The sequence below is a fragment of the Myotis yumanensis genome, unplaced genomic scaffold (genome assembly GCF_028538775.1).
Source record: "Myotis yumanensis isolate MYYU_CA2020_CCGP unplaced genomic scaffold, mMyoYum1.0.hap1 SCAF_15, whole genome shotgun sequence".
In the NCBI taxonomy this organism is placed as follows: Eukaryota; Metazoa; Chordata; class Mammalia; order Chiroptera; family Vespertilionidae; genus Myotis; species Myotis yumanensis.
In genome coordinates, this window is record NW_027223766.1 from 49,683,259 (window position 1) to 49,693,560 (window position 10,302).

Sequence of the window (10,302 nt, forward strand, 5' to 3'; positions counted from 1 at the left end):
GTTGTGAAGAGTTGCCCGGCCTCCTCTCCCCAGCGCTCCCAGCACACCTTCCCTTACCAGCTCCCAAAGATGTCCCCATCCAAGTCCCCAGGACCTGCGAATGCGTTAGGCTTCATGGCCTTGGGGAATTAAGCTGAAGATGGAAGTAAGGTTGCTAATGAGTTGACCTTAAACCAAGGACATCGTTTTACATGGGGAGTGCGTTCCAGGCAGAGGGACCAGAGAATGCAAAGTCCTCTATGCACAAGAGAGCTTGATGCCCTAACCGGTTTGGCTCAGTGGATAGAGCGTCGGCCTGCGGACTGAAGGGTCCCGGGTTCGATTCCGGTCAAGGGCATGTACCTTGGTTGCGGGCACATCCCCAGTAGGGGGTGTGCAAGAGGCAGCTGATCGATGTTTCTCTCTCAGCGATGTTTCTAACTCTCTATCCCTCTCCCTTCCTCTCTGTAAAAAATCAATAAAATATTTTTTTTAAAAAAAAAAATAAAGAGAGAGCTTGATGTGTTTCTGGGAGTGAGGGAAGTCCGGGAGAGGGGGGAGTGTGGCCTGATATAATATAAAAGATCTTAAAAGTGGAACAGGGAGCCCAAAGGGAAAACCAGAAAGGTAGGAGCATAAAAACTAAGACCAACATTGTTGGCTTTCAAGATGGAGGAAAGAGACCATGAGCCAAGGAATGCAGGCCTCTAGCAGCTACAAAAGGCAAGGAAACAGAGTCTTCCCTTGAGCCTTCAGAAGGCAGAGCCCTGCCGACACCCTAATTTTAGCCCAACGAGACTCAGTTCAGACTTCCGACCTCCGGCGCTGTCCGAGAATAAATTAGTGTTGGTGAAGCCACTAAGTGTGTGGTGATTTGTTAACGTGTTACAGCAGCAAGAAGAAACGAATACGCCATTTGTCATCATACTTGTCCTAACATAATTTTCAATTATATGCCTATCTAACTCCCCTCAGTAATGATGATACTAGTAACTGAAGCTAACGTGTGTTGAGCACTTACCATGTGGCAGAGTTTTCCCAAGAGTTTTACCAAGTTTTCCATAGATGCAAGATACTATAAAAAGGTCACTTCCATGGAACACTAGGATGAAGGCAGGCACAGGGATCTGGGAGTGGGGGAGGGAGTTAGAGGCATCTTCAAGGGGATGAAGACACGAGTGTATTTTAAAGGGTGAGTGGGAGTTAGCCTGGAAGAGAGGAAGCATATCGCAGGCAGGGGGAAGAACCTAAGAGAAATGAGACGCAGTGCGTGTGCTGGCAAGCACCCTGGTGCTCAGCTTCAGGCTGACCATTTCTGCATTCGTGTCTCCAGCCCCTAGGTCTCCTCTGGGATCTAGAGCCACATGCCCTCGTGCCTGCAGACTCCACCTGGATGCCTTAGCATGGCCAAAAGGGAGCCTCGCTCTCTGCAGGAGCACGTTCCTCCTCTAGTCGCCCCTGTCTCCCAAAGTGACCCCAGCTGTTCCAGCCACAATCATCTTGGAGCCCTTCCCCCGGCCTCACCCTCATTGAATCCATCACCAAATCCCATCAATTCTATCTCCAAGGTCTAACGGGTGACACCTCTCCACCTCCTCCCCTCACACTGGGCCCAAGCTCTTTTTTTTTTTTTTTTAATATATTTTATTGATTTTTTACAGAGAGGAAGGGAGAGAGATAGAGAGCTAGAAACATCGATGAGAGAGAAACATCGATCAGCTGCCTCCTGCACATCTCCTACTGGGGATGTGCCCGCAACCCAGGTACATGCCCTTGACCGGAACTGAACCTGGGACCTTTCAGTCCGCAGGCCGATGCTCTATCCACTGAGCCAAACCGGTTTCGGCTGGGCCCAAGCTCTTATCATGTCTCCCGGATTAGCGCAATGGTCTCTTAGCTGGACTCCCTGCTTCTACTCTCCATCCTCTGTGATCAACAGTTCATCAAGCAGTAATCTCTTAAAAATGTCAATCAAAACCCACTCCTGGGCCAACTCTCAGCAAGGCTTCCCTTTGTTCTGGTGGGAGGAACCTCCCCAGCATGGCCTAGGACCCGCTGTGTCATCTGGTCCCTGTCTCCCTCTAAAACCTCACCTTATGCCACTCTCCCCATCGCTCCCTTACACTCTGCTCTCCCCCTTCTCCCCTTCTCACTCCCAGGAACACATCAAGCTTTCTGTGCACAGAGGACTTTGCACATCCTGATCCCTCTCTTGCAACCTCTCTGCCTGGCCAGTTCCTATAACTCTTCAGTCTTGGAGAAGCCTTTCCCTGGCCAAACTGGGACCACTCCCACCCCACTTCACGTCGGTCATGATTTCGATCCCTTATGTGTTTCCTCGATAATAAGAATCACAGCCTTTCATCTCTTAGAAGGTACCTGCTTCTTTACTTTTGCCTCACTCTTCTATTGGAATACAAGCTCCATGAGGGTAGGGCCAGGCCTACCTGGTTCGTCGGGACTTCCCACACTGCTCAGCATGTGGAGTAGACTAATGAAAAGAGAAAGTGTGAGGCTGACACTGAAAGATGAGGCTGGAAATAGAAGGCCTTGAACCCAGGGTCTCATCCATCTTTGCACAGCTGGCACTTCCCACAGGGGAGCCACTCAGCAATGCACACTGGGTGACGGGAGCATGACCGGTCCAGATGAATCTGAAAAACGCTGTCCCTTCTGGGCAAGTCTCCCAAAGGGGCTCCCTTGCCTCCTCGGGACTTAGGAGGTAACATGTCTAGGGCTTACAGCAAGGGCTCCGTAAGTGCTAGCTGTCATTGTTACTATTGCTTATGTGGGAATGACTCGTGCATCCCATAGAAAAGGCTTCTTCTCGAGCCCGTGGCAGATACAGTGGGTGGGAGAGAAGTGGGAGGAAGCGACACAGGAGGGGAAAATGAGAATGGGAGGCAGGGTCTAGGCAAAGTCACTTCTTTCCTCCGGACTTCAGCCACCTGGGTGCAGCCTGGAGATGCCGACCGGCAGGAGGGGCCTCCCCAGGCATCGGGGAGGGCCCCGTTTGGATGCACACAGTCATCTGGGGGCCTGAAAGGCTCCGGCTGATTTTGAAAATCTGGCTCACTGTGGCTGGTGAGGATTGGGGAGGTGGAGAGAATTTCAATTTCCTTCACCAAATGGCAAGCTTGTGAAAAAGTCCTTTTTCTCCAACATTATCACATACTAAAATTGAAAACCCAGCCATTCGGAGGAAAATAGATGGGCTGCTTCGCTCACAAGATACAGGAGGGCTGAGAATCAAGTCTGGAGAATATCACAGGGTACATTGTGTGCTGAGACGCTGCCCTTTTTTTTGGACCTGGAAGGTTCTATTTTTCACAAAGGAATGGGAGCAAGAAAAGTAATTCCCTATGTAATAAGCCACCCATTTTTATATTCTAAATCCATTTGGTGGCTGAATCTCCAAATCCATTTAGTGGCTGAACAGCATGGGTTAGAGAATTTTTTTTTGACTCTTTATCTCAAAATATGTGGTTTGAGATAACAGCCTATATTATAAAATTTCGGTAATAGATACGACAGAACAAGAGAAGACACTAAACAAGAAAGGTGATAATATAAAGAAGACATTTCCAAGTGATTCATGTCTGACAGATCACAAACCGACATAGTGAGAGGAGAGAGGCCATGTGACCTTGGGTACCTCACTGCACCTCTCCCAGCCTCATCTGTATAACAAGAAGGGGCTCAAACAGCTGTTCTCTAAGATCCTTTTTTCTTCCTTAGAGGTTGAAATCTGATGCTTCCAGAAGATCTGCATCTTCCTACTTTACTCTGACCCTCCAATTGCAAATCAGAAAGGCCCTGGGGTAAAGGCTGCCAGGGAGAGAAAACTGGCTTCAGTACTCGGTCACGCTTTGCAATCCCCAACAATAATTACTCAGCGGCCCAGCCCTGCCCTGCCCTGCCCGGCATCCCAGAACCCACGATGCCAAGACAACCTGACCGAGTGTGTGGGAAAAGCGGGAGAAAGTTCTTGTTCTTTCTCATTGGTGCAGGTAAAGCAGAGGTCGCGTTAACGATCATCTGGCCTCGGCCCTGCACCCCCAACCCCTGCCTAGTGGAAAAATAAATTATGAAAGGAAACCGCGTCAGGAATGCTCGGGATGGCTGAAACCGCAGAACGCCAGACGCCGGGGACTTTTTTCTTTTAAACTTCAAGTCGCTCTTAGAAAATGCAGCAGGTCCCCAAATGCACACGCGTTCAATCACAAGCCACTTCCCAGGCTCCTGGGAGCAAACACCAAGCCCCGAGCGGGAATCCTTCCCCTCTTGGCTTTCATCTGCTTTAAGCAAGTGGCCTGGGGTCTGCCGGCAGCGCCTCGTCCCCGCCTGACCGGGGTCCGGGGACCTGCGGGCCGGGGGCCGGGAGCCCGGGCCAGCTTCCAGGAACGGCGGGGAACTTTCCTGCATCGCGCCGGGGAGACAATGCCCGGGCCGCGCTCCGCGCCGGGAGGGCCCCCATCGGCGGCGCCCCGCCACCGGGCGCGCAGTCCCGGCCCTGCTCGGAGGGCGTGCGGAGCCACCCCGGGCCCCCCTCCCCGCCCCCCTCGGCGCCTCCTCGGGGCCCTGCAGAGCCTGGGTCTGGAGCCCTCCCCGCGGACAGGGGCAGGCAGCCGGGGGCCGGCCCAGCGCCCGGTCCCGGCTCTTCTCCACGCGGGCCCGGGCGGGGGCTCCGCCAACCCCGGGCGACCCCGCCGAGCCGGGCTGGGCGCCTGCAACTCACCGGGACCTGGCGGGCCGCTGGGCATTATTCCATCGCGGGCTCCGCGCTAGCTCCCCGGCGGCGGCGCACGCGCCCGCGCTCCGGCCCCCTCGGCCGAGCGATCGCGGCTCTCGGAGCGGAACGCAGGGGCGCCGCGGGGAGCGGAGGGCGGGGCGGGGCGGGCCGGGCTGCCCGAGCGCGGAGTGGCCGCCCGCGGCGGCCAGGCGAGGCGCGGGAGGCGAGCGCGGGGCGGCGGGCGGCGGGCGCAGGAAGGGGCGGGCGACCATGTGCCGAGGGGAGGAGGCCGCAGCGACGCGCGGCTCGGACGATCCCGCTCGGCGGCGGAGGGCGCGGGTTTCAGGAAATCCAAACACTTCGACAGGAAATCGGGATCCTGACTAAGCATTCCCGCTCTGCGCCGGGGGCTCCCGCCGCGCTTAACCCTTGGCCCGCCGGCACGCAGGCGGGGGTGGGGGTGGAGGGCAGGCGGGGCGCTGGCACCTGGCGGGGGGCACCGCGGATTCCCGCGAGCGAGCTGGGCCGGGGGCCCGGGGGCCGGCACCCTCCCCTCCGCCTCACTGCCCCTCCAGCCTGCCTCCTTCTGGCCCAGGGGTGGAAGCCATGGGATGTGTCCGCATAAAACCTTGGCCTTGGGAGGTAGTTGCCTTTCTAAGCCCCCCTCCCTACCCCCATTTGCAGGAAAGGGCCTTGGCCTCTCTCCCCCATCCTGCAGAGGATGAACTTGCAATCTCCAAGCTCCTTCCCGTGTTTTCAATAAAAGAAATGACTTTACCTGTCTGCCCCCTCCCCTTCTCCCACTTTGCTAATTTCCTCGCATTTTGCCCAGGGCCAGGGACAGTATAGCGAGTGCCACGGTAATAGAATGGGCTTGGGACTCTGACCCGGGTTGGAATCGGGCTTTGCCTTTTCTCCAGCCGTGTTACCTTAGGTCAGTCACGGAACCTCTCGGAACCTCCCTACCCTCAAATGTGGACTGAGCAGGGAATACCGCTCTCACAGGTTTCATTTGGGAACCCAATATTTAGACAGGGACTGACACCCTGCAAATGCTCCAATCCAGGGCAGCCATGGGTCCTTCTTCCCAGCAGACCTCAGAGAGAGGAGGGTTCTCACGGAGGGCTGCGCACAGTGCCCATCTATGCCTACGCACAAAGCCTTGGACTTCCTTTCCCTCCGAATCGCCACCTGATTATTTTTCTTTGCAGCGTTTCAGAAACTGCCCTCAGCAGAGGCAAAGGTTAGTGGCTATGCAGACGCTCTTCTGGTGAAATCTGAAACTCAGCAAACCGCACAGAACTGGGGATTTTGTTCTTAACCTGAGTCAGGACACTAGGGGGGGGGGGGGGGGTTGTGAAGAAGTCTGGGGAGGCTACAGAGGCGGAGAAGACCAAAGTCAATCTCTGTGCAGTCAGCCCTGGACTAGGCGGCCAGCGGGAGCCATTCGCTGCAGTTCCCCACGGAAATGCCACATGCGGGGGTTTTCCGTGTGGAGGATGCAGCTTGGTGGTTTTGCTGTAAGTGTTTCAAATTCCTTTGAAACCCAATCAGTCTTTGAAGAGGGAACAATGTGCCCATGAGCAAAAACCAAAGCTCGAAATGAACCTGCTAGGAACTGAAAGTGGGCTGGGTATCCGGACCAGACACCAGTTTTAGACCCGGGTTCAACTCTTTCTTGCACCTCTTTTTCGGTGACCAGAAGCAGTGGGAGCTCTGGGTTGGCATTGGGAGTAGAGGGTCCTGCCCCAGGGCCTTGGCAGCTGCTGTGCCCTTTGCCTGGAAGAATCTTCCCTCCGCTGTTCTTGGCACTCAGCCCACAACTCAAAAGTCAGCTTCTCCAGGGGCTTCCCTGGTCATTTGAGCTCCTTGTCTTTGGACCTCTACTCCCGCCCACACCTCTCTCCACATCACGTGCCCTGCTTCACTGCTCCATGGCCCTCGTCACGATCCATTTTCCCTGTCTATCTGGCTGCCTGTTTCTTGTCTGTCTCCGCTGGGTGGGCAAGCTGCATGAGAGCAGGACTGCAGCTTGTCGCCATCACTCAGTGCCAAGGCAGTGCTGGCCCATAGGAGACCCTTGAGAAAGACATGGCCAGCCCGACAGGCGAGGCTCAGTGGTTGCGCATCGACCTATGAACCAGGAGGTCACAGTCTGATTCCCAGTCAGGGCACACGCCCGGATTGTGGGCTTGATCCCCAGTGTGGGGCGTGCAAGAGGCAGCTGATCAATGATTCTCTCTCATCAGTGATGTTTCTATCTCTCTCCCTCTCCCTCCCTCTCTGAAATCAATAAAAATATATTTAGTAAAAAACAAAACCAGAAAGACATGTCCAGTGAATAAGGGGGCCAAGGAGATGAGAGCTGCAAGTTCGCTCTGCCCCTTAGCTCCCTGTAGCTTCTGCTTTGCTGAGAGGCTTTCAAATGGGAAGGTCCAGTGTAATGGCAGAAGCGCCTGTCGGCTTTATTAGTGGCTCTGGAAAGTGAAAACGGTAAGTAATTAAGACTGGCAGCCAACCTAAGTGCCATCTCATTGGTACAGTCCCCTAATGGCTCCTCCTTGGTGCTCCCCCAGCACTTCTGTTCGCTTAAAGAATGTATTTATCGCATTACATGCTTGCTCAGTGAGTGCTTGCCTGCATCGGAGGGCAAACTGTGCTGGAGAGAAAGGAAAGGAGCTGTACTTATTGACCACTTACTCTGAGCGGGGCCCTGGGCGATGTGGATTTGAACTCATGAAAAGGCTATTTGGTGAAGTGCCTGTGATGGGTTCAAAAACCTTCTGGGCACTCGATCAGCAAAGATAATCTTGCTCTCTAAGAAAGACAGACAAGAAAGCTCTGTTTAGAAAACAGAGAGGTGCCCTAGCCGGTTTGGCTCAGTGGACAGAGCGTCGGCTTGTGGACCAAAGGGTCCTGGGTTCAATTCCAGTCAAAGGCATGTACCTTGGTTGCAGGCTCCTCCTTGGGCATGAGCCCTGCTCGGGGCACGTGCAGGAGGCAACCAATCAGTGTGTTTCTCTCACATGGATGTTTCTCTGTCTTTCCCTCTCCAAAAGAAAGCAGAGAGGTGATAACTGTGTAAGAGGTGTGTCCAGGCTCATGGGCTGTGTGGAGCATGGGGGAGGGCTCCTATATGGGAGGGGGGTCTTAGCCTGTTCAGGCTACTGTAACAGTACCATAGAGGGAACAACTTCTAAACAACACACATTTCTCTCTCCCACTTCTGGAGGCTGGGAAGTCAGGCATGGGTGTGGACAGGTTTGGTTCCGGGTGAGGACCTGCTTCCCAGTTCACAGACAGCCTCCCTTCACTGTGCCCTCACGTGGTGCAAGGGGCAAGGGCAAGGTTGCTCCCTGGGGTCTTTTTCATTGAGGCACTAACCCCGTTTATGAGGGCTCCCCCTCGTGACCTACCCGCCTTCCAAGGCCTCACCCACTCCATCACTTTGAGGGCTAGGATCTCAACATATGAATTGGTGGGAGGGGCACAAGCAGGAGATTAGAAACCACTTCCAAGCAAGTGGGAGCTCTTGAACTCGGACTCAAGGAAGAGGTGAGCTTGATCTAGCCAGGTGAGGAGGCACAGGCCTGCCAGCCAGAGCAAAAGCCACCTGTGCCGGGGCTGCTCCGCTCAGGGTCCCCGGCGCCCACCTCAGAGCTCACCTGTGGCTGCAATTGGTGCCATCTGTCCAAGGAACTGTCCCCCGAAGCATGCACTGCTCCTCCTCTCTGCCCGAGGCCTTTCTCTAAAATGGTGGGATCTTCGCCAAACTGCCCAACAGCCGTGGGGGCGCCCCCAACCAATCAGTGGACAAATGTCCCAGCTGCCCATCCCTAAGGGGGGACAGTCCTACGGCACTTTCAGCACAGTCCTCAGATGGATCCCAGCAGTAACCCCGTAGCTCACGCTTTACGCGTTCTCTCTCCTCCCCGCCTCACTTTCTCACTCCCTTATTTGTTCTCCCTGGGATCAATCACCTCCCAAATCACCCAGCTGCACCCAATTCCTTGCCTCCAGATTTGTTTCTGGGAAACCCAATCCAGGACAGAATTCATTCATTCATTCATTCACAGATATTGACCAGACACCCCCTGTGGGCCTGAGCAAAGACTGAGCATGGACAGATAATATATTTGGGTAACTCTATGAGGTTCAGCACAGTCTGAGGAAACAGTGCATGTTCAGACACAGAAAGCAACAGGACTAAAAAGCTTTGCACCATTTTACAGCTGAAGAAACTGAGGCACAGGAGTGTTGAGTAACTGGCCCCAGACCAGACACTGAGTGCATAGAGGAGCTTTGGAGTCCAGCCTTGTAACCACCACCCTCTGCTTCCTTTCCTGGCGGTCAAGGCTATGGGTGCAGGCTACAGTGAGCTCACCCATGGGGAGGTGGAGAGTGAGAAGGTACTGGGATAGGGATTGAACCCTGAGGGACACTATAGGTAGCAGAGGAAGAGGTGCCCTTGAAGGGAGGGAGTGGTCAGAGAAAGGAAGTGGAGGAAAACCAAGGGTCAAGGGACGAAATTGCTTTTAAAAGGAAGGAATGGCCAACATGCTCGAATGCCCCAGAAAATTCAATCAAATGAGGATTAGAAAGCAAGTGCCGTTTTATCCGGCAGTCAGAAGGCTGGTAACTTTTGCCAGAGCCGTCTCAGGAGAATGGGGGGATTGGAAGCCAGATTGCAGTGGGTTGAGGACCGAGTGGGAGACAGCAAGTGTAGACAACTCTGCAGAAATGGGCCCTCTAGCTGGTGGGAGGTAAGGGCGGGCGGAGGAGGCTTTGAAGAGGGTGGGCGAGTGAGCATCTGTGGTTGACGGGAAGGTCCCAGAGAGGGGGAGGTTGAGGAGGAAGGGCGGGTCCCTGATGGGACAGGTCCTGAGGGTGCAAGGGGATGGGATCTAGAGTGGGGAGGCGGGGACAGGCGCTGGACCGGAAGAGGGCCAGAGGGAGAAAAGGTTCAGAACTCTCAAGTTCCCTCATGATCACACCCTGAACTTATAGCCTAGGAGTCAGGTGGGCTCTTAAGGGCCCCCTCGTTTAATTCTTCATGAAACTCATGCGCTGGGTGAAATGAATTCATTGAAATGTAGATGAATAAAAAGTGACTTCAGCCTCATCACTGGAAAAGAAATAGCATAAGAAGCTATTTTGGCCCAAAGTAGGTTAGGGAAGTAGGAAGGAGAGGATGAGCAGGGGAGACACAGAAGCCAGAACAGGCGCAGCTTGGTGACTGATGGTTGGAGAGGGGTATGTGTGTGTGTGTGTGGGGGGGGGGGGGGGGGTGAGAACATGCAAGGTGGGGACAATGGTGCTCACCTGTGAGGAGGAGGAGGGGGGTGGGTGGTGTTTTTAACTGTGACAAAGAGCAGGGGATGGGAAGGCTTTGAGGAGGAAGACAATGAGTTCCTGTTTGTGCTTTGTGCTGGGGAGGCAGTGTGGGTGGCTGGGAAGAGTGTGCGGCTCGGCTGGGCTGGGGAGGAGGGGGTGGTAGGGTTGAGGGTGGTGGGAATGGGGGAGACAGGGACCTGCACAGTTGGTGAGTGGGGGAGTAAGCACCTAAAAGCCAAAACCCTTTTCACTAGCTC

The 10,302-nt window shown here is 54.6% G+C and overlaps 1 protein-coding gene across 1 annotated transcript in view; it reads right to left on the reverse strand.

Annotated features, from left to right (window-relative positions):
- ASAP1 (ArfGAP with SH3 domain, ankyrin repeat and PH domain 1) overlaps positions 1–4,817 on the reverse strand; it is a 215,333-nt gene extending 210,516 nt beyond the window's left edge. Inside the window, exon 1 of the mRNA XM_070392346.1 lies at positions 4,718–4,817. The gene's annotated coding sequence lies outside the window, so the exon portion shown is untranslated. The remainder of the gene's footprint in view (positions 1–4,717) is intronic.
- Between the last annotated feature and the right edge of the window lie 5,485 nt (positions 4,818–10,302).